Genomic DNA, 22,810 nt, shown 5'->3' on the forward strand with positions numbered 1-22,810 from the left:
CCCCCCTGGAGAAAATGTTCAGCCCCGCCCAGCTAGCTCCCAGCAGCCCCTGGGGCACGGGACAATTAAAAAACGAGGCAGGAGCTCAGTCGAGCTGTCAAGCCGAGTCTCAGATGGGACCTTGCTTGTGTTGCTGCAGAGGTAGGGGGGAGTTTGGTGTTGGAGCCCAAAGAAAATAATACACTGTGTCGGTTGTACTTGAGATCAACATTCTGTATAGTGCAAGGTGATGGCAGCATATCAACACCCTGAAAGCAATGCAGTCTGGCTGGAGCGATATATTTGGCCTTACAGTATTCAGATATTGTCTGACTGCACAGAGAGGGAGACACACACGCTCAGAAACACACACACACAAATCCACCACTATATTCTGGTGTCAGCCAATTACAAGCCTGCCCTGACTGCCCTTGACTACACTCCCTAACCTCCCTGCACAATCCATGTCAAAACCCTCGGCACTGATTTTTTTTTTTTTACCCCTCTTGCTCCCCTTTTTTGCTTCTTCTTCCTTCACTTCTTTCACTTGTCTGTCTTTAGGGTGTGAAATATTTAGCAGCCCCATCTAAATACACCTTCAGGCACAGAGTGAGTCAGAGCCGTCTGCCTCCTCAGGTAAGAAGTAATGAGAGGGGGGGAGAGAGAGGGAGACAGTGGACGAAGGGGTTGGTGTAATATCTCATCAACATTATTAAATCATTTCTCCCCTCGGCAGTCCCTGGGTGGTCTTGGGTTGTGTTATTTCTCAGTCAGGGTTCAGTGGCCTCAGCACCTAGGGTTGAGTTTGGCCGCTTTGCTAGCCTGGTGCTGTGCTAAGCAGGTGTCAGGGGAGTTTCCCCTCAATTAAGCAAAGGTAAAGTAATGCCTCTCACCGTGGCGGCGCCGTGAATACATTAGTCTTGCTGTCACCACAGGCTAGAGCATCGAGACGCATGAAGAAGACAGACAGCTGGTTGCTTGAAACGCTGCTGAGGCAGATTAAGCAAACTAGCAGCAGGATTGTGTGGTACTGTATTAAATAAAAGCTTATTCCAGACCTCTGATACTAAGCAGATGAAATGGCCTACAGGATATGATCTGAAAACCTTAATTTATGTGGATGAATACATCAACATAATCAATTCTAATATATACCAAAACAGTAAACAGTGTAATAACATTTTGTATCGGAGTTGCTGGGAGTTAGGCTAATGAGTTTGTATTAGCTGTCTGAGTGGATGACACTGGAGGACACCGAATCCTTGTTGTGTTAATTAAAGCTCAATGAAATGATGCCGATGAAAAATTAGCATGACCCCACAGCCACAGTGAGGGATACTGCCAGGAAAATGGATCTCTCTGTTAAGTCTGGTTTCAAGGCGAGGCTGAGAGAGACAACACTTTTTTAGAAAGTGAAATCAAAATAAATCATTTTAAGCAATTATCTGATTAACTACAAGTGGCAAACATCTGAGGAATCAATTACACCCGAGATGAGTGTTAAGCACATTAGGGCTGCAATTAATGATTAATTTCATTATCAATTAATCTGCACGTTATTTTCTCGATTAATCAGCTTGTCAATAAAATGTCAGAAAACAGTAAAATGTGCTGTGTGATTACCCAGGACCCAAGGTGACATCTTCAAATGGTCTCATCTGACCAACAATCCAAAGCTATTCACTTTATTGTCATGTATGACAAAGAAAAGCATCAAATCTCACTCACTCAAAAATTATGAAACCAGCAAATATTTGCCTTTTTTGCATATAAAAACAGTAAAACATTATTTTATTATTATCTGTCAATCAACTAATTAATTAATCGACTTAACATTGCAGCTCATCTTACGATATTTCTAAAAAAATACATAATGGTTATATCGTTTATATGTGTTACTTGCTAATTTGAAAGACAAAAATCAAAGCAACACTAGCAATCATATCAATCCACATTGTCTCCGTGAAAAAAAATAAAAATGCTTTCTTGACATTTTAAACCAGCACACTACAATCACCCTACTATTTTACTCCATCTCACAAAGCCAACAAAAAAAGGGGTTTTATAAAAATATGTCAACAGCAGCAATAATGCCTTCTATTGTCAGTCTTTATGTGTGAGTATTACAGTGTGCTGGACAGGCGTATTGAAAAGGGCTGATTGATGGCTTCACTGTAGACTGTCTGTCCACCTCTTTCCCTGATGAGACATGTCAATGTAAAGACACATGAATGCAGCAGCCTGTCCTCCATTTTCTCCACCTCTCCTCCTCCTCCCTTGTCAGAGGCAGGGAGAATGACGCAGTAAATACAGATGCTGTGTGCGCCGTAATTCTGGGGCCCGCTGCCTTTTATCTGCCATGACAGCTTCTGCTGCTGTCGAAATCAAACGGCCGGGCGCGAGGAAAAAGCTAGTATTCCCTTTAATAAACTGCCAGGCAGAGCAGAGTGAGAGTAGAAAAGGAGGCACTCAGCTCTGCTCGGCACTGGCCAGGCTTGGCTAAGCAGCAGCTGAGGGGAGAGGCGAGATAGAAATGGGGAGAGCACTCCTTCAGGCATTAGTTGGTATTATGCCGCTCACGCAGGCTCAGGCATCCAGCATCATTGCACTTACCAAGAGCCAATCGGTCAGCGGGGAGCATTGGACACTCGGCAGAGATATGCACACTGAGATGAGGACCAGTGAAAAGAGACGGTGGGCAGCGCAGTCAGCACCTGCTCCCCGACTCGACCACAGCCCCTCTGAGCTGCCAGGGTCAATTAATTACATCCCTCTCTCAACGCTCTCCATTAGGATAAACAGAAATAAATGAAGAGCAGCCTGACAACAAGTGGAGCGCTGAACCCCCAACCCCCGGCAACACGACTGACCAGCCCCTCCTTCTGCTGATAAATCAATTAGTCATCTACAGGATGTACTATTTTATAACATATTAAATCATATGATTCAGTTATCAAATAAATATACTAAGTATTTCTGAGGTGAATGTGAGAATTTAATTAATTGTAAATTCAATACACGTTTTTGCTTTTAATGCTGCTCAGCCAAATGAACACATCAGAAGACATTAAGCCAGGGGGGTCGTGATACACCAATATTCACGATAAGTGTGATATTTAAAATGGAAATACTAATACAATGTTAATAATACACATGATACTATTGTGTAAATAATCCAGCATCTCTTATGCCATTTCCGTTTCTGTACATTATCGGTTTGTCTCCCGCCCTCCAACGCCATCTGGTTCCCTCTTCACTATCCATTGTGTGTAAATGCTCTTTTTGTACAATTATGTACAGTTATGGTCACTAGAGACTGTCTCCACCTCTCTACACTCATATTTTGAGTGTAAATCATTTGCCAAAAAAAGATTTTTATTTTTTTATTGATATCACAATAACATTGTTACCATGAAACTCATTTGGCCACAATAATAGTGTAATGAAAATCTGTATCGTGCCAGCCCAACTTTGGGCTATGGTACGTTGTGAAGGGACAGCTAGCGACTAAATTAGGAAAACAGAATTTATAAGATTAATAATTAAATTAATAGTGAAAATAAGCTTCAGTCAAAGCCTTGTTCTGCAATGCAGCTACTGTAGGACAGACATGTCTCATCCCCTCAAATTCTCCCACTGACTCATTCTGTGTGTGTGTGTGTGTGTGTGTGTGTGTTGGACAGGAGGACGAGGAGGGCTGCTGCTTTGGAAATAGACAGCTTTTTGTTCTGACCCCACAGCTGTCACTAGCATAAGAGAGCCAGTTACTGGCAGCTCACATAAGCATTTTACTTACACACACACACACACACACACACACACACACACACATATATACACTCCCACCCTTGACATGAAGAGGGGGGTGGGACAAGAGGGTTGTGCTTTAGGTGCCAAGACCCCTGAGGATACTGTTGTGATGCACAACTGCATTAGACGAGGAGGCAGGAGGGCTAAATCATTAAATACCTGGTCAGTGTTTAGGATCCCGCTCCACCACAACGCCCCTAACACCATTAACGTCCTTCCTTATAATCCAATTATAAGCCATGTGTGTCCACATCAATCAGCCATTTTCATTTGAGCCCGTGGTCTTCTTTTTCACCATTACTGCTGCAGTAATTGAGGCGGCGCTATGGAGAGGCTGTGCAGTTTACCTCCATCTGGGAGGTCAAGAGGAATGCAATTGGTTGACAATGATTATGCTCTGGCTGATTAGGCTATGGGCTACCGCTGAATATTTAGCACTGATTAGACTAAGCCCTGTAGAGAGCCATGTGGCTCGCTAACAAAAGGGACGAGCCATAGGGCAGGGAGAGAGGGCTAACAATCAGCGCAGGCTAGTTCAAACAGGCTATCACAGACTTTTAATGGCTGGATCAATCTGAATGCTAACGACAGCATTGTTTTACGATGATGTTATTGAGCAGTTTTTGTGTGGAGAAGAAAAACAACAGCTGTGAATGAAAATAATTAACCAATATATCCTATCAAACTGAAACACTCTGAAAAATCCTTACAGGTAAGGATTCAGTGGAGTGTAGACGTTTATTACAACAGTGAAATTTTACTGCGAAACTCTTCGAACAATTATAGAGATAAAAACTTCCAGGCTGCAAAACAGATTTATATGTTAGCCTCCATGACAGGAAACAATCCATACAGCTCTGGGGGAGATAGCACGTGCAAAAAAAAAAAGAAGAAAAAAAAAAGAGATGGACACATTAATAAGTGATACACAAAATGGCTCCTCTAATCCCCTTGTGGAGATGCCAGCACTTTTTCCTCATCAGTGATTGTGATATTTACACAGAAACTGAAGTGCACTCCTGATTGAAATAGGAGGAGAGGGTGGATGAGGAAACAGGGGAGAGATGTTTAGAGAGCGAGAAAGACAAGCGCAGTGAAAGTGGGAAGAGAGGAGGGAAAAATGACCAGGAGAAATGACAGCAGGGAGAGCTGAGGAGGGTGGGAGAGAAGGAAAAACAGATGGAGGAAGGCAAGGAGACGTGCACTTATTTGCAGAGGCTTTAACTGTCTTGATCCTCAATAAAGAGGTGAAACTGATTAGGTTTATATCAAACGGCTGCTTGTAACACGGTGCCTGTCGTTGGGAGCACAAATCACAGTCAAGTCAGGTTTTCCTTTTTTTTTCCATGTGAAAGAGCCAGCTCTCTCCTCACTTGTCTCCCACTCTCTCCTTTATTCAACGCCGCGCAGCCTCCTAAAGCGCCAGCTTGTCAGAGTGACAGATGCAGACACGACCACTGACCTAAATCACTCTTTTCCAGCACATTAACCCCCATGTCCCTACACTTTTTACGCAAAACACAAAACACCAACACTCCAACACAATCCTCGCGACACACCACACAATGAGAGCGACCCAAAAAACCCCACCCTGCTGTATTATCACCCTCCTCCCTGAATGAAGGCTATTCTTGAAATGCCTAAACAAGAGGGGGAAAAAAATCACACCGTCAGGCTAAATAAATCACCGTCTGCTGTTCCTAGAGGGACTTTTTTCTATCCTGCATAATGACAAAAAAAGATGTGTGAAGAGGAGGGGAGAAAAAAAACATTTTTGTCCACCTTGGAACAAACATGGAAAGGATCAATAATACTTTAATTACTGCAGCCCATGTTTATGAAATGCAATAATCATTCATTAAAGATGCAGACAGCGGCAAGCAGGCGGCCGGCCGGGCGTCAAGGCTGCGTGCGAGGGTAGGAGAAGGGAGGGGAGGGGAGGACTGGCGTAAATGATTCATGGTTTGATATCTCTCCTGTATAATGGGCTCCTCCGGGGAGCTGCTGGGGCTCCACTGCAGCGACTGACTGCCTGCCTGGCTGGATGGCTGCCTGGCTCACTCTGACTCTGCCCCGGCTGCTTCTGCCACTGCTGCCTGCTGCCCGAGATTAAAAAGCCTTGCCTACCCTGAAAAGCGGCTCAGTGAAAACAGAGAAGCGGGGACGTGCACATATACACATAAAAGGAAGCGACTTGATTCAATATCGTCTGACAAAGTATCTGGGGGCATGCAGACGGAGGGGGAGTGAAGGAGGGGAGACAAGAAAATATCAAAATCCTTCTAGGGAGAAACATTGGCTGCAGAGATACGGAGGATACTTGTAACATCTAATGGGAATATGGGAGCATTTCTAAAGCCCCCCCCCACACACACACATCATCCTCCTTCACCAGCCTATCAGCCCCCCCACCCTGCACCACCTCCTCACCCATGGAAAGAGAGAGGAAAAAAATGAAGAGATTAAGGTTGTAACGTGTTGGGCTAATCATAACATAGACAGTTTAGTGCCATCTCGCATAATTAAATGCTTTGCACTAACCACCTAATGCATACTAATTTGGAACAATCCACTCCTGGAGTTGGCAGACCATGAAGCTCCCTGCAAAGGAGGTGCTCGTTTCCCTCTCTGCATGTGCATGTGTTTGTGTGAGACACACACACACACACACACACGCACTGATTTGCCAAGGAGTAAGGTGCTAAAGGTCAGGCCGTGGACTTGAAAGAAAAGGTCAAGCATTATTACAACATGACTAAATAAACAGGCTGCGCACAGCCCCCAGCCCAGCCGCTGCTGCGAGTGCTGCGAGTCTCTACCTACACGCCGTGCTACCTGCCTGTCTGGCTGGTTTGGATTCAGTTTCATCCCTTGTCTTTATCCACATATCCCTCCAGCTCTAAGACAGCTGACATGAGGACTGTCATATCCTGCCTAGATTCGTATCCCCTGCTGGCTTTATTGCTCTCTTCCTCCTGAGTCACAAACACACACACACACACACACATGCACACACAAAGCGAGAGAGAGAGAGGGGAAAGCAGGGCTGCTGGAGCGTGCTTTAAAGCACATTAATATTAATTGCAGCACTAGCTGGAGTGATAACACAGACAAGATGCCCCTGTGAGGGAGCTGGGCGCAGGCAGCCCCTGCTTTTTGTTCGCAGCACTACTCATCTGTTGGATGGCCATGGTGAGGCAGCAGAATGATGAGCATTTCATCTTTGAATCGCTTGTTTTATATTAGAGGGGGCCTACCCTCGCCAGTGAGGGGAATTTGTGTTTGTGAGTAGTTACTGTGTGTGTGTGTGTGTGTGTGTGTGTGTGTGTGTGTGTGTGTAGGAGCATGGGCATGCACTGAGTGATAAAAACTAGGCAAGATGAATTATTAGGCTAGTGGCTACATCAACAGCAGCAGAAATGTGCCTGAAATAACACAGAGTACTTAAGCGATCCTGCTTTTATCTCCCCTACTACTCCTGGCTTGGCTACCTTTTATGTCCTCCACACTGAACTCAATATTCTGTGAGCAATGAGCTCTGCTAAAGATGTAAATAATCTGCTGTCCTGGAGAGAGAAGCAGCTTTTTCAGTACGGTGGAGTAGAAATACAAATGGAGTTGAAGCCTGGGTGCTGAAGCCCATCTCCACCTCTAAGCTTTTTTTTTTCTCCCGCTGCAGGAAGAGCAGGCGGCCGTAGGCATCAACAGATGACAGCTATATCTCTAACAGTCCTCCATTTTTACCTCACTCTCTCTTTTTTCCTCTTTTGTCAATTGCTATTGAGAAACCTGACGCTGTCTTTACTGCCACCTCACAGTAGTGGCTTTTTGCTGTATGGTTTTGTGCTCCTTTTTCCGATTTCCCCCAAGACTCATCAATGCCCCATTACCAAGTCAAATCAGGTGGTGCTGCAGAGATTTGCAGAGAACCAGGGCTGCGAGCACAGACACACACACACACTAGAGAGGATTCATTCAAGAAGCCTGGGAGGTTTTCCACCAGCAGCTCCACAGGATCAGGAGCAGGGCGAGGAGGTGAACAGAGGAGAAATCACTTCTGGCTAAATGCTCGTGAGTGGTTTATGGCCCAGGGGGGCAGAAAGGGAGACAAAGATGTAGTAATGCATCTCTCTGACACTCCTTTAAGCGGCTGACCAGATTGTAATCTCCTGGGCCCACTAGTCACACATTATTGTTTCTCATTTCACGTGTCACAAACAATTAAAACATGGTGGTTGATTCCTTACTCTTACAAACAAAATGCGCACAAATCTATAAAATTAAATCCACTCATATGACTTTCTTCCTCCCCCCCATACACCCACATGTACACCTGCATTCCTAAGCTAAATTCCCAAAGAACGTCACACATATTTCTCACTTTCATCATCTTTATCTCTCTGCAACAGCAAATACAAGGTGGACGAGCCCTGTGTAATGTAAGCAGCTGCTTACAGAAAAGCAAAAAGAGAAAAGAAAGGTGGTTGTGGGGCGGTGGGGGGGTAAAGACGACGTGTCCTTTTAGTTTTCTCTGCCTGTTGTCATCCTCTTCACAGCAACAGCTGCACAGGCAAGACAAAAAAAACTCTGGGGAAGAGTCAGGCAGAGGGAAAGAAAAAAAAAATAAAGCAGCATTGTGCATTGTTTTATGTAGAGATTTTCACAAGCCTGTCGTTGATTAGAGGAAAAGGCTGAGTGCTAAATACAGAGGGAAACAAGGAGAAGAAAGGGAGGACTGCTGGTTCTCCAAGGAAAGGTCTCTGAGGGCTGCCAGAGGTGGTGGTGAATCTCTTCCCTGTGACAAAGCTGTCGCACCGAGGAGTGAAATTTAAACTCCTGCTGTCAGGAGAATTTTTTGGCTTTCATTACACCCCGTGCATGTGTCTATGCGCTTGTGCATGCATCTGCGTGCGTGTGCATGAGCGTGATACGAAGCCGCACGCCACCTTGCTCTGCTTACTACATTTGGGTTCTGCAGCGAGCTCGCGCTGGCTTTGTGCCGAGCAGATCGTTTGCTTTGTGCCAAGAATAAAGGAAGAGACTGAAACTCTGACAGCGTTCTCCTCGCGCTCAATCACAATCATGAAATCTGTGCACAAAACAAAACATCCCCAACCCTGATGAGAGATTCAGGCGATGGTGCTGCACCATCTCGCCTGCCAATCGTGTTGTTTAAATTTAACCAGAGCACATCAAGATGGAACGCTGCTCCCTAGACCCTTCCACAAGCACTTAATCAAGTCGTCATCAGAGGCACCCCACTAATGTATAACTGAAGAGGCAAAGAGAGAAAGAAAAAAAGCTTTTGGGGAGGCAGACTGGAATAAGCTCATCTATACAGAGAACCAGGCCTCAGCAATGCCATGCCAAATAGCATTTTCTTCATTTGAGAAGGCGGTGAAATGGGGAGATGAGGAGGAGGAGGATTTGGCCTCCTAGTGCGCTGCTATGCCCCAGCTCGGCTAAGTGACAGTGATTCCTACAGTGAGTCGATTTGCTGCTTTTGAGTGCCTGGAAACTTGTCTGGCAGAGTGCTCGCAAGGGAGAAAGATAGATGGGAGAATGGGGGGACCGAGCCTCACCTCTCGCTGTCTTCTATTTGTCTGTTCATCCCTGGAGGCCTTTGGGCTGCTTGGTACAACAAAGAGGGGGGAGAGGCGACGGAGAAAGAGCTCTGCGGCCATCCACAGACAAAGCAAAAGCAGAGAGGACAAGTTTACAGGTAAATAGTGAGAAGCAGCTGGCTGGGAGAGCTGAGGCGGGCTCGGGTTTCAAACAATCAATCACCACTCACTCCTTCACAACAACAAAGATTTGGCTTATAGCACAGTACTCACTACACAGAGCATATCTTATTTTCTGTGAAAGCTACTGAGCAGGCCTATAAATTCTGGGAGCTTTGGTTAACACCAAAGCACAGCAATACATAACCAACGCATTACTGAATGACATGTTCAAAGACTTGCGGTGTTGCTGCAAAGACAAAGCACAAACAAATATCAAGTGTGCAAAGCAAGATTTAACCTGACTTTCAACTCCACAAAGGATCACACAATGCTGCTGGAATATGGGTGGCTAATGACAGGAATAATTTGCCACATCGCTGATTTGAGAAGGAGCACTTGAAGATGACACAGAGAGACAACTTTATTGTCATCCTAAAGAGGATCTATGAAATCAATGGGAGGAGATCAATGCTGTCTCTCCTGCTCTCTCGCAGCACTTTACATAAGCAGCAATAAGCATCACAGAGGCCATCATCTAGCTCACCGATTTCCTGTGCAGGACTCCCAGACACCTCCAGGCAACAAAGCTCCTCTCACTCCATCAGTGCAACAGTCACATCCACAACTTCACTCACAAGGAAGGAGGAGGCAGCAAAGGAGAGGAGCTAAGAGAAAATACCTCGGGCAAGCCAGATAGAGAGGGCTGGAAGGAAGGAAGGAAGGAAGGAAGGAGGAGAGACAGAGAGAGAAAGAGGGGTTGCAGGCGGCTAGTAGAGCGTCTTCATTAGGGTATAGCAGCTAGCTCTGGCACCGACTAGCCGAGCACTGGAGTAAGAGCTGCTCATCCTCTCAGTTAATTAGGATTTCTGCTGCTTCATTTTGGGGCGAGGGACAGGATGTTGGAGGCTTGATTGCCTTTTATTTCCCAGCCTAACGGCTCGGCTGCCTCTGCCGCTTTATTAACAAGAGATCTTGCAGATTTACAGCTTCGCGGCAAACATCAATTTCAATAATTACAAGAAAACTGTTAGCGGGGACACAATGAAACGCACACACACTCTTTTTTTTTTCTTTCTCTCTCTCTCTCTCTACCATCACCACTCCGACGCCCCTCCCCTCCTTCACAAGATCTAATTTCCATAGATGTGCCCTTTTCGTGATTGCATATTATAAACACGTTAAAACACACACTGATTTGCCTCAGTCACACTTAGCACTTCAAACGCTTTACAACCAATCGCTGGCCTGAAGGGCAAAGCAAATACTGTGAATGTCACATTTACATTCAACGCTCAAACCTCAGCATTTGTGTTGTCACAAAACAAAACGGATGATAGACAATTTCTCTGTGGAGCAATTACAGCTGGCTTAATGTGCTACTGGTCAGAGTCAGAATAAACTACCTCCCTGAAAAATCATCATGTGAGTTAACAGGATAAAACATCTTCAGAGATATAAGGGATTACAAGAGCAAGTCCTCTTCTTAGCTTTATCTTTATACATTGGCATTATGCCTAGAATTAGAGATTTTACCACTTGACAAAGTGCATGTGTGAGACTGAGGTGAATCCTGCTCTCCGACAACAGCTACAATCGGGAAAAAAGCATAATAGAAATCATACTTTAAAAGGTGCCTAACATCAGATTCAGAACAGAGAACCACAGATTTCATTTGAATAAAATCAATAATTGTGTTGACTTGCAGTGTATTGCCTTCCTGTCTTCTCATCTTGCTCGCTAATGTTTCTTTCATGAGCCAGCCCACTGCTGGTGACATTATAGCTACAGCACTTCCACAAGTCCCCAATGGATCGGTGAAAATGGTTGGCGTAAAACACAATTAGTACAGTCCATATGGCTGCTGGTGGAGGAGAAGCAGGAGAGGTCCCATGTGGTCCTTATAGAGGCCCGCTCTTTTGTTACCTTAAAGATCAAATGTTGTCATAATAATGGGGCCATTTCAATTGTGGCACTTGGTTTTTTGTGAGGCAGTACTACTTCAACAGATCCTCACATTGTGGAATGACTCTTGGCAAATAAATTGACCAACCTTGGCTGATAGCCTAATCAATAGCTCCTTCATCATGATTAATGGCTCATATTGAATAATGGGGAAATTTAATGTGAGGGGAGCGTTACTTCCTCATTTCAGTGCTCAGCCCTATCGATTGGTTATAACCCCCCTTTCTGACCAATGGAATGCTCTGATAAGAGAGCGATGTGTTCGACCTATGTAAACTGAGCACAGAGAAAATGATTTACTGTGCTTTAGGCGCGTCTCATTCACTGATAGCTCTGTATGCCCTGCCTGACAAGCATTTTCTTGCCTGAGAAACGCAGACACCTTTTACTGAGTAGAAGCGAACAACAACAGCTTGAGGCAACAGATTTATTACAAATTGATCTATTAGATAGCACTGCTGTGCTTCGCTGTTTTCTCTTTCTCTCCCCCCCACCCGCTCTCTCCCTCTCTCTGACAGCCTTCCCCTGATGGTAGCTAGAGTGTATCAGAGTTGAAGTGCTACAGTGGCAAATCTAAACCCAATCCTCAGAACTCATTTTCTCTGTGCCGGCTGCTGGAACTGGGGTACGCACAGAGACAAGATGTCCATCCTTAAACCTGTGGTCGATCCAGCCGTAAGTCCCAGCACCTAAACTGAGGGCTCAGCAGGCTCAATAGGTGCGCCTAACCCGCAAGGGCGAGCAAGGACACAGTTTACCAAAGGCCCCTATTGAACAGCAGAGTGGAGAGCGCCACAATGTTGCCGGGGTCATTTCCTCACGGCTGCATGAACCCTGAGCTCACCACTGGCTTGCGTGCCGTCTCCATTAAAACATCAGTCACAGGTCTGGGCTCTGCAGCTCTGCAAACAAACTGTGCCTCATGTGCAGTCACAACATCGGTGCAGTACCTGTGTTAGTCACAGAGGCCAGGCCACAGAGCATAACCAGCAATAGTAACAAGATGTATGTATGATTTGTCTCAGTGTCACAGTGTTGAAAATCAATGCCCTGCATATTGTTCAGAGAAAAACAGCCATTACAGCCACTTTATGTAATGACAAAGACATATGTTTGTCTGGACAACAGACAGCTGTTATTGACACATCTCTCTATAAAACAATCAATTAAATCAGCTGCATCATTTAGACTTGCTAATCAAGGTGGCTCTCTGGTAATTACAACAAAGTGACTATATACCTTAATCACTGTCAAGAAGTACGGTGGGTCATTTACCAAACATTTCGTCTAGCAACAAGATAACTGACCTTAAGACTGTGTATTGGCAAGAATTTGGCGATACAATACGTATCAAGATACAGGGTTATGATTCAGTACATTGCCTTATACAGCAATACAGTAAGCAAGGCCATATATTATCATTTGTTTAAATCTAATATTAGGAGAACTGTCATTCTTGGCGTTTACGTTAGCAATTTGTTGTTAGGTTGGAGTAGAAGAGTCAAATGGCTGCAAATGACTGCCACGAATCTTTGCATTTAAATGATTAATTAAAAATCGACACTGTGTTTTTGAGAGGTGATATAGTACCACAAAAGATAATATAGTATACTCAGGTGTATTGATATTTTCTTAGACCCCTAATAGAGTGCTGCAGGAATAAGTCCTGAAACACAGAAAAGGTTAGCATTTTTGCAGTTTCTGTTACCATGTCTCAAAGTCTATGGGTTTTTTTAAAGACGTTTTTGGTTAGGTACCTGAAATAAGGTCCATGGTAAACACAAGGTTAAAAGATTTTCATGTTTTGTTCTATGACACAACACAACATGAAATACGTCAGTAGTAAATACCCCACATGTGAATTTTGAATCTATTATGTGTCGTTAAAAAGGCGGTTGCTAACAAGTGGCTAAATGAGACTACGCAGCTTTACAGCCTCATTGTGGTGGCGACGGCAAAGTCATGCGACCATGGTGTAGTTCATTTAAAGCCTAACGTTAGTGTTTTACCTCTGGCGACTGCATTTACATTTGTGGAGATTATCTTGCTGAACAAACATGTCAGTATCATACACTTTTGTCTGCTGCAGAGCATATTTTCTATAGTAACCCAGAGGCCAAGAGAAAAATCCCACTGGCTTTTTGTCAAGGAAACCATGGCAATGCTAACTTCTGTGTCAGCCTACAAAAACACGTCATCCCTGCAGCGTTCTAGCTTAGCCCAAAGCAGGTCTATTACTAGCCAAGCTCATGGATAAAAACTCAGTTAATATTGTTAATATCAATGCTCCAATACATCAATAGAAGCCTTAACTGTCACCAGCAGGAACAAAATCTGACTTGATCCCTTTATATGCTTATGGTTCAACAAAAAGAGCAGAATATTTGGCAGGTTATGTAGCCTATTTAACAACACACACCTACGCTGAGAAATACTGCTGTCAATAGTAACAATAAATGCTGATCGAAAACTGCACTGACTCTATTGTGCTCCTTTCCTTTAATCACCTCCATCTTTCATCTGTGCTATAGAAGAAAAAGAGCGCACAGAGAAAAAGGGCTATTGGCTTCCGGATGGCGTATAAGTGCGTGTCGCTGAAATAAAGGGCATCATCTAAAAAGATGTTGAAATATTCTAGGGAGAGAGTATATGTCTATATAAACATCTTCAGGCAGGCAGCTGCAGGGGGTGTGCGCAGTAAAACACTGGTATGCATTGTTTGTGTTTCTGCACCACTAGCGCCATGCCGTGTCATTACATGAGGCAATCTCTTACCTAATCAGCACTGACACACACAGCGGCAAAGCACTCCTCCTCCTTCTCCTCCTCCTCCTCCTCATCTCTCCCCCCCTTTCTCTCCCTCTCCTCAGGGGCCAGCCAGCTGATCCTACACCATTTCATTTTCCTCTTTTACAGAGATGGCAAATGGCTGACTGTTATTTTTGAACACTTTCAATTCATGCTTTTGTCACTGTAATTGAAAGTGCTATTATTAGCCTATCTTACTCAAATGCTTGAAAAAATAGGCTATCATCTGCATTCTATGGTGTGTTTTAACTAATAATTAGCGAGATGCAAGAAAAATCTAACAATGTGAAAGACTCCAAGATATTGCAGACAATAAAAATCTGCTGTGCACCAACTATCATCACAGCTAATACACTACTACCATGTATTCATTGCCCTGTGTTTACTGTTGCTTCACAACTCTTACAAATGTTAGCCAAGCGTCCATTTCCAGTTTCCTCACACTCCATTGTACAACCCCTCATGTACATAAATCACAGACAACACTGAAATGTGGTGAGTTGCAACACTTTGCAGGCTCATAGCCGCAAAGTCACATACAAAACTGAACAAGGCAAATATGGAGAGAACTTATTTTTGCTGTACCTAGGACCTGCCAAGAGGCTGGCAACAACACAAAACACAATGTGCCTGATCAGTTAAGATGTGAATCCATGCCAAGCCAGCCCAATAAGACACAGGCGGCATTTGCGGGATGAAGTGAGACCGACTTCACCATGGCTGAGCTCACAGAAAAAGCAGATTTGATCACATCGAGTACATCAAATACCACCAGCAGTATGTAGCGAGACAGCTCACAATTGTTAACACGGGTTGCGTTTGCCGATACGATCTCCTTGGCACAATTGTGGAGCTGCGGAGTTAGGCCCGAATCAAACAAAGATGAGATATGATGCAGCATGCTTGGATCTCCTCTTATGAGAGGTGAAGGGAAGATGTCAGAGAACACAAAACACATCCAGCATCTTGCCTCCTCTGACTTGCTGGGATAAGCCAGGAAGAGGAGGGGGGAGGGGGAGAAGTGTGCTTGCCTCATTTCTGCCAGTGTGCCCTGTGCGTGTCAGTCCAATATCTTAAAACAACACATGCAAGGCTTTGCTACAGCCAATTACCCAGCTCTTGGCACGGGAACTGAAAAACATCTTCGGAGAACAATAAAGAGAGCTTGGCTTGTTGTGCGTGCTGTCAGTAAGTGCTGACAGATTGTTATTTTTAATGAATATACAGCACTTGAATGGCCCATCAAGAGGTCTTTGAGCGAACATTGCTCCTTTGTTCAGAGCATTAATTTTCTATGTAACAGCCAGATATCTTGCAATGAAATTGATATCAAGCACTGTACAGGAAAAACCTAAATCAGTTTATCCACTTGCTTCCCTATTGCACCCTCTTTGCAGCAACTAAACAAAGTCATTAGATTATAAATACAAGGCAGTGCACTTTCTTAATTACAAATCTGATGTCTAAAGATGCTTGATTACACATCCTTTTCTGTGCTGGCTCTGTCAAGCAGACATTTCACTGCTTACCTGCCTCCCCTGCCAACATAATTTCACACTGTGTATGAAATCCTTGAGCAAAAGTCACAATAAATCCCCCTAATCACCTTTATTTGAAACACAATAGCCTCGCTGAGAGTAAAATGCCCCTTTTAAAATACAGGCTTACCACACCGATGACAGGTTATAGCACCATCTCGTACCTGCCACAACGCCTCAGCATACAGCATGAAGTAGCTCTGAGACTATACCCAGGTATTATTATGGGGAATCATCCTTCATGACAATTCATGGTGAGGGAAAGATGTAGTGACGGCATCTTGGCGAAAAACAGCAAGATGCCATCCGAGCGCAGCATGTAAACATTGAATTCCCGAGCATGTGTATTGACAAATCATCCAACAAAGAGGTGTCAGAGCACAGTGAAAAGGGATTTTCCTTAACATTGTCTGGCCTTCCATTTGCCACATATTACTCATAAGAGAGCTGCCATTACTCAAACACACATTAGTCATTAAAGGAAAATAGCAGGGCTATTACATTTCTCTTATCATTACTCTGCCGCTACTACAGCCACCCAGCTAGATTAACATTCGACGGATGGGGTGTGTCATTGGATATGTGACTCAAAGTAATTTTACCCACTGCTGCTCTTGAGATCCCATTCAAATTGAAACACTATAAAACACCCTGACCTCCTCTGACCCCTGAACTAACCAGATAATGGGGATTTAAAAAAGGGACTTTGCACATTTATACAAAACATCAATGCCACAAATGTTCTGTTTTAAGCTGCTCTAAATTATCCTCTTGGCTAAACCTGAAAAATTCCCTTTCTACAAAAACTATAAACCAAACATTAAGGTGCTTTTCTGTCGGAGCTGCGCTAAAGTAGTAATCAACGTATAGCCTGTAATGGCAGATGTCTGTAACCTAACCTTGCAAGTTTACAGTCTAAGTGGTAGTTTAAGAAAATCTAAATCACAACCACTAAGCTACTGGCAGCAGGGAAAGCCACTAAAACATCAGATGTTCCATATGCATGATGTATGGAGCTAAAGAGGTGTATGGTGGTGCAGCTTTAGTCACAACTGCAATGACTTGATACAGTAAAATCTAAAGCAGGCTGAATATGTTTTGGTTTATTTTTTCAAAGCAAGAAAGGGATGTTACCTGTTGTTAATCATAACTTGTGTGTAAAAAATATTGTTGCAGTATTCCTCTCAAAATTTCTGACCATATGGGTGTATGCATGTGTAAGTGTGTTTTCCCTCCTAACCCTCTATTGCTAAACCACAGTGTGTAACAGACATCACAGACGTAAATGAGGTGTGTAAACTTTTTCAGTTCACTGCCCTCTCTCCACAGTGTCATGTCATTATCGGGAGGCCTGAATAGGTGGCAACTACACAGATAGAGTAGCAGTGTAGTTGCAAAGCTCCAAAACCTGTCCATGTTAGTTTGCTTACAGTCATGGTAATGTGCATGTCTATGTTTTAATGCTGTCAGGGTATCAGATAATTAATTTGCAATTTCCTTACACCCAGCTTAATGTTGTGGCACTTTGACAAGGAAATGCAGGCTTTGCTGTCAACACTAAATTACATTCTCTCAGTGGACTTAAAATAACTTGGCATTTACAAAGCAAATCAAATGTTACTCGTGCCTTTGATCACTGTGCAGTGTATGTTCAAGTTATGGTGAGGATCACAATTGTGCAAGGCTGTGTAAGACTGTGAATTAGTCAGAAGTGAGTCAGAAGCACTTAATAAATATAAATCACTAGCTCTCCCTCTTTCAGATATTAACATGAACATAAACTGTCTTAAGGATCACATTTAAATGACAGGTTATGCAGGATGTCTGTAGCCAGTGTCTTCTGTTTATGTTCAAACTTACAATCCATAACTTAGAGTAGCCTCATGCAACAAAAAAAATCAACTTCACTTATAAAAGCATAAACCCAGCATATAACGTTACTACTATCCCTGTGCCTCATGGAGTCACTACTACAAATGTTTTGAATTACCCAGGCTGCCAGAGGTGAAAAGTGTTCATGCCAATTCTGCTGATTCTATTTGTTGACAAATGTCTCCCATGAAGATTTTTACAAGCCTTGCATCTTTGTTTCCAACAGCCAACACGAGTGTGCCGTTATCCACCGTTACCTTTGCTCAAAACCAGCCAACACCAGGCTCTTGAATAACCACAAACTGTAAGCTAGATAACAATAATTGACCACAAGTCAAGCACACAAAGACAGCAAGTTAGCTTCGCCAGCTAACGTTTCCATGAGCTAATGACAATAGCTGAATGGGCTCGGGCTACTCCCTGGAACACAGCTACTACACCGGGTGATTCAAAATGGGAAAACGTTTGCTGTGGGGTATTGCAAGGTTACGTTCACGTTAAAGCCACAAAGCGTTTAATAAAAATGAAGCCATGTTGTGTGTGTGGCAAGTGCTCTGCGCTAACCGGTGTCAACGGGCTGTTTGTATCCAGACATTACCCTGCTCCTTGTTGGCATTCCCAATCAGTGCTAGTCACTGGCGCTAGCCGCTAACGTTAGTTCATGGTAACCAGCAACAGTGAGGGGCAAACAAGTCTATCAGCTAACTAGCTAGCTGATGCTAATAGGCAAATTAGCCAAATAGCTAGCAAGCAAGGGTGTACGTTAACAGCCCCCAACGTTTACAAACTATTCCCTCATATTTGTCATTTCCTGCTCGTTTACTGATGAAAGTCAAAGGCAAAGAAGAAGGCTGGTGGAAGCTCACAGCACTTACCTTAAAGAGCTTGATCTACAACATCTGTGATTTGTTTGATGAGAGACTGCAACAACAAACAATAGCAGCAGCAGCAGCAGCAGCAGCAGGGGCAATTAGCCAACGTTAGTTAGCCAAGTGTCGCCACTACACAGAGTAGCACGGCAGCTGCAGTGCCACCTGTATATCTTCTCTTATGTAGCTATAACGGAGCGGACCACGGTTGATACAATGCTGTCATAAATGATGGACTTGAGAATAAAGAGGGAGTAATCGTTGCCGGAATGCACAGACTAGTGTGTGTGAGGGGCACTCAGCATGACAGCATCCTTCTTCATCTTGGGGTGAGAACAGTTGGGGGGTTCTCAAAGTTCAACCGGTAAAATATCGTCACCCACTGGCCAAAACTGGGAACATCCACAGTGAGGGAGAGGGGCGGTGTGGGAGTCCTCAGGGTGTCTATACTGTAGCAACACTTGGTCTATCTTCATCCTTATAAACCTGTGATACTGCCAGACTATATTTGGACTGCCAGTGAGCCCAGAAGAATAGAGTACAATACAATACAATCTCTGTGAGGGGGTTTGAGTGTACTGCAGCACTGAATATATACAGTCAATACAACAGATGTGTTGCATTATAAAGCATACAGTGAACAAATAACAGAACTGGAACAGAACATTATAACAAAATATAACATTTAAAATCACAAAATAGAGAACAGAATTCCTTAATGGTGGATGAAATACACTGAGCACCTGAGAGAATAGAAAATAATAATAATTCCATGATAATCAAATCTCTATTGGGAGATTTGAGTCAACTGTAGTATTGAATATACAGAAATTAGAATATATTTACATCAAAAGGCATATTTTAAACAAATAACAGAATTAAAGGAGAAATAAATGACAAAATCTAACTATATATTACCACAAAACAGTCTATGCTATACTATAGTGTAGACACCTGGCACAACAGAACAGCAGAATTTAAGAGGAAATAAGGGTACCATAAAACTTCAATTAGTAGCCCGGGCTATTATTTGCGTAAATCACCTAAATCAACAGGCCTATATTTAGGACAGGTGTCTATATGGGACAGGGCTTTAATTCCTTTCACACAAAACTGTTGCACAGCAAAGATCAGGAAATATAAAGAAATTGGTTTTTTTTAACCAGTATGAGCATGTGAGTACTTGTATAAAAATTAGGCTTCAGATAATATATCAGTTATGAATCATTCATCTGATGTAGCTCCAGGTGACAGAGCATCAGAGAGCGTGAGTTACAGCACCTGGCATACCGAAACAACACCACATTATCCTGTTAAAACAATACTCACAACCTGAATTAATTTTCATGAAAAACTCTTTTGATTCTTTTGATCTGAGGAGCCTTATGGCCTAAAGGAATATGAATAACTTACAGGGTCATTGAGGAATGGAATTTGAGGTAGCCAACAACCCAGTTTTATACATTTGAAAAACTTTTCTGCTTGGCAACCAAACCAGGTGTCTATATGGAGACAGGTGTGTTGTCTTTTCCTGGTTTTAAAGGCTGCGTTACAGTAGAATGATGTGACTTTCTGAACTAACTGGACTGTTTCAGCTGTTGTGTTGTTTACCTTTACCCACTTAGTCACTATATCTTCATTAAATAGTCAATATTTTGTGAAAGCATCAATAGTTGGAATATCAATATCAAGGTATTTGGTCAAAAATACTCTGATATTTTAAATTCTCATATATATGACGTCATATTGCCAAACCCTTCCTAAAGTACAGAGAACTTTACAAATTTAAACCTTACAAAACTCTGCACTGATATTGCCAAACCAGTTGTAGTGCATGAAGTAGCATATTACACTTTTTTTCTGTGCCATCCATTTCCAGCATCCATCAGTATCTAAGAATTACATCACTGAAGCTCCAGTAATGCGACAGTTTATAAAAGAAATAATCATTTAAAAACACACACAATTAGAAAAGAACAATATAGAAATAGAATTAAATACTTCTTGGAGGATTTGAATTGCAGCATTGAATATACAGTAAGTAAAAGAAACATGGTATACATTATGTAATGTATCGGGGTCCACGTGAGATGGAATAGTTAGAAATGTAAATTTAATCACAGAATAGAATACAATAATTAAAGTTTCATGAGTAAAAAGCAGCAATCTACTTTCATGACTGATCATTCAAAGATTTTTTTTTTTAAAACAGCAGAAACAATCATAGTCTTTAATGGCATTTGGGTGTTGTTTCCTATTTTCTGGCAGTGTTGACTGGGAGGGGGTGTAGAGGTGAAAACACTGGTCAATTTGTTTTGAATTTTTTGTTTGTATGTAAAACTATGTGTGTGTCATGACTGGTGCAGTAGCCCTGCTTAAACCTTTAACCCCTTGAATACGCGTGAACTTATTGACTGGCATATAGTGATCAGACCATGGATGGATTACAGAAAGGGCCCACCAGGCACAGGTCCAGGGGTTGAAAGTGTCAAGGGGGGTCCTCTGGTCTTCACCTATCAAATGTCAAAATGTCAAATGTCAAATTAAGACGTACTGAGAAGGAAGAGGCTTTAAATGACCACCAATAGATGCAAACCCACACAAAGATGCATAACAACTACAAAGAGATGCAAAACCACCAAAAACTCTGTGCATCTTGCTCCTGTGTGGGAGAGGTGGTGTTCAACTACAACTCCATTAAAGATAGCAGCACCTATATCCCTAATTAAAATATAACAACCTGTGTCTTCTTTGCAACTGAAACTATCCTTTTTAGACAATGATACAGCCTGATATCATCATGATTTGTGTCTGTGAGGTGTAGATCTGCTTTGGTGACAAATACTGTGGAATTAGATTAATTAGTCTTTTTTTCTGTACTGGAAATAAAGATTGTATAGTTTAATAAATGGTGTTTATCTTGTTCATTTGGTACATGTGTGCCTCATGTCAGGACCAGGAGCTGCCTTTAGTACGTCCTCGTCTCGTTTCCACAGAGGTCTCCTCCTCTCCAAAACATACGGACCAGGTGATTAAAACCAGTAAAAACACAGAATGAAGCAGTTTCACATTACAACTCAGTGTTTCTCTGACGCTGTTTGGCATGTCTGAGAAGGGCGGCTTGCCTCACATCATGCTACTGTGTGCTCACCTTTTTCTCTGATAACTTAAGATCCAGACATTCAGGAGGTTTTGTTGCAGATGGGCTTCTAGCTACAGCAGCTGACACAAAGAAACGAATGGCCCAGTCTATAGCCAGTGTTTCTTTTGTTTGTTCTGGTCTACTGTAGAAACATGGCAGTGAAGATGGCAGTCTCTGTGGAAAAGGACCAAAGACCTGCCCCCTATGTAGATATAAAGATAATTTTAAGGAAACAAAAACCACAAGGATTCTTATTTTCAGGTGACTATAGACTAAAGAAAACATGCATATTATATTATATTCCATTTCTGCCCGCCTAAATCCTACACCCTGGACCTTTAAATGTCATCTTGGTGGCCCTCTGGCTTCTATTGTCATGTCTCCAGGGAACATGTCAGTGTCATGTACTGTATAGATCTGACCACTAGATGGCGCAGGTTTCAAGGAAAAGAAATGACACAGTGTCCTATTATCCACGCTGTAATATCAATTTACTAGTCACCCAGATTTACCCTCTTACTCCTTTGAACCTTTTGTAAAAGCGTCACTGTAAGACCATTTAAGTGTGAAGAAGACGTGTTGCTAAAGGAAACCTGCAGCAGATGATAGTCACAGGATGTTTATAGACGCTTTTATATACGCTAGGTAGTTTCTTTGTACCAGTGATTTGTAATACATCTCCTTGGTGACGGCTAAACAATGGAGGCAGGTTCAGACAGGGCTCACACAAAGTGAATTGGTGTGGCACAGACCCAGCTGGCAATCCCCACCGGTACCATACCACTGGTGAATAGACCCTCATTTATCTTGGCAAGCCTCAGTACAAAAAGAGACTGCAGAGAGCCTCTGGATTCTTTTACCCAGGGGGACAGAAATGGCGTCCCCAAGCACCGAGCTCATGTTTCTGCCTCTCGGTGGCACTCAGATTACATCACACGCTTCACACAGGCAGGAGTAGTTACTGAGGAGGAGGAGGAGGCCCTTTGCTGAAGATACGCTCATTTTCTCAGCAAGAAAATCCTGAATGATCTGTGATTATAACCTTGATCATTATCTTTGAATGGATATGGGAATTATAAGTACAACACATAAAGAAATCACAGA

General features: G+C 43.0%; 1 protein-coding gene across 2 annotated transcripts in view; it reads right to left on the reverse strand.

Moving 5' to 3' along the window:
• Nucleotides 1-18,876, reverse strand: part of rerea (arginine-glutamic acid dipeptide (RE) repeats a) — a 148,190-nt gene extending 129,314 nt beyond the window's left edge. For both annotated transcript variants that reach the window (XM_050063908.1, XM_050063907.1), the window contains exon 1: nt 18,571-18,876. The gene's annotated coding sequence lies outside the window, so the exon portion shown is untranslated. The remainder of the gene's footprint in view (nt 1-18,570) is intronic.
• Nucleotides 18,877-22,810: the final 3,934 nt, after the last annotated feature.

Source organism: Epinephelus moara, chromosome 16 (assembly GCF_006386435.1).
Source record: "Epinephelus moara isolate mb chromosome 16, YSFRI_EMoa_1.0, whole genome shotgun sequence".
NCBI lineage: Eukaryota > Metazoa > Chordata > Actinopteri > Perciformes > Serranidae > Epinephelus > Epinephelus moara.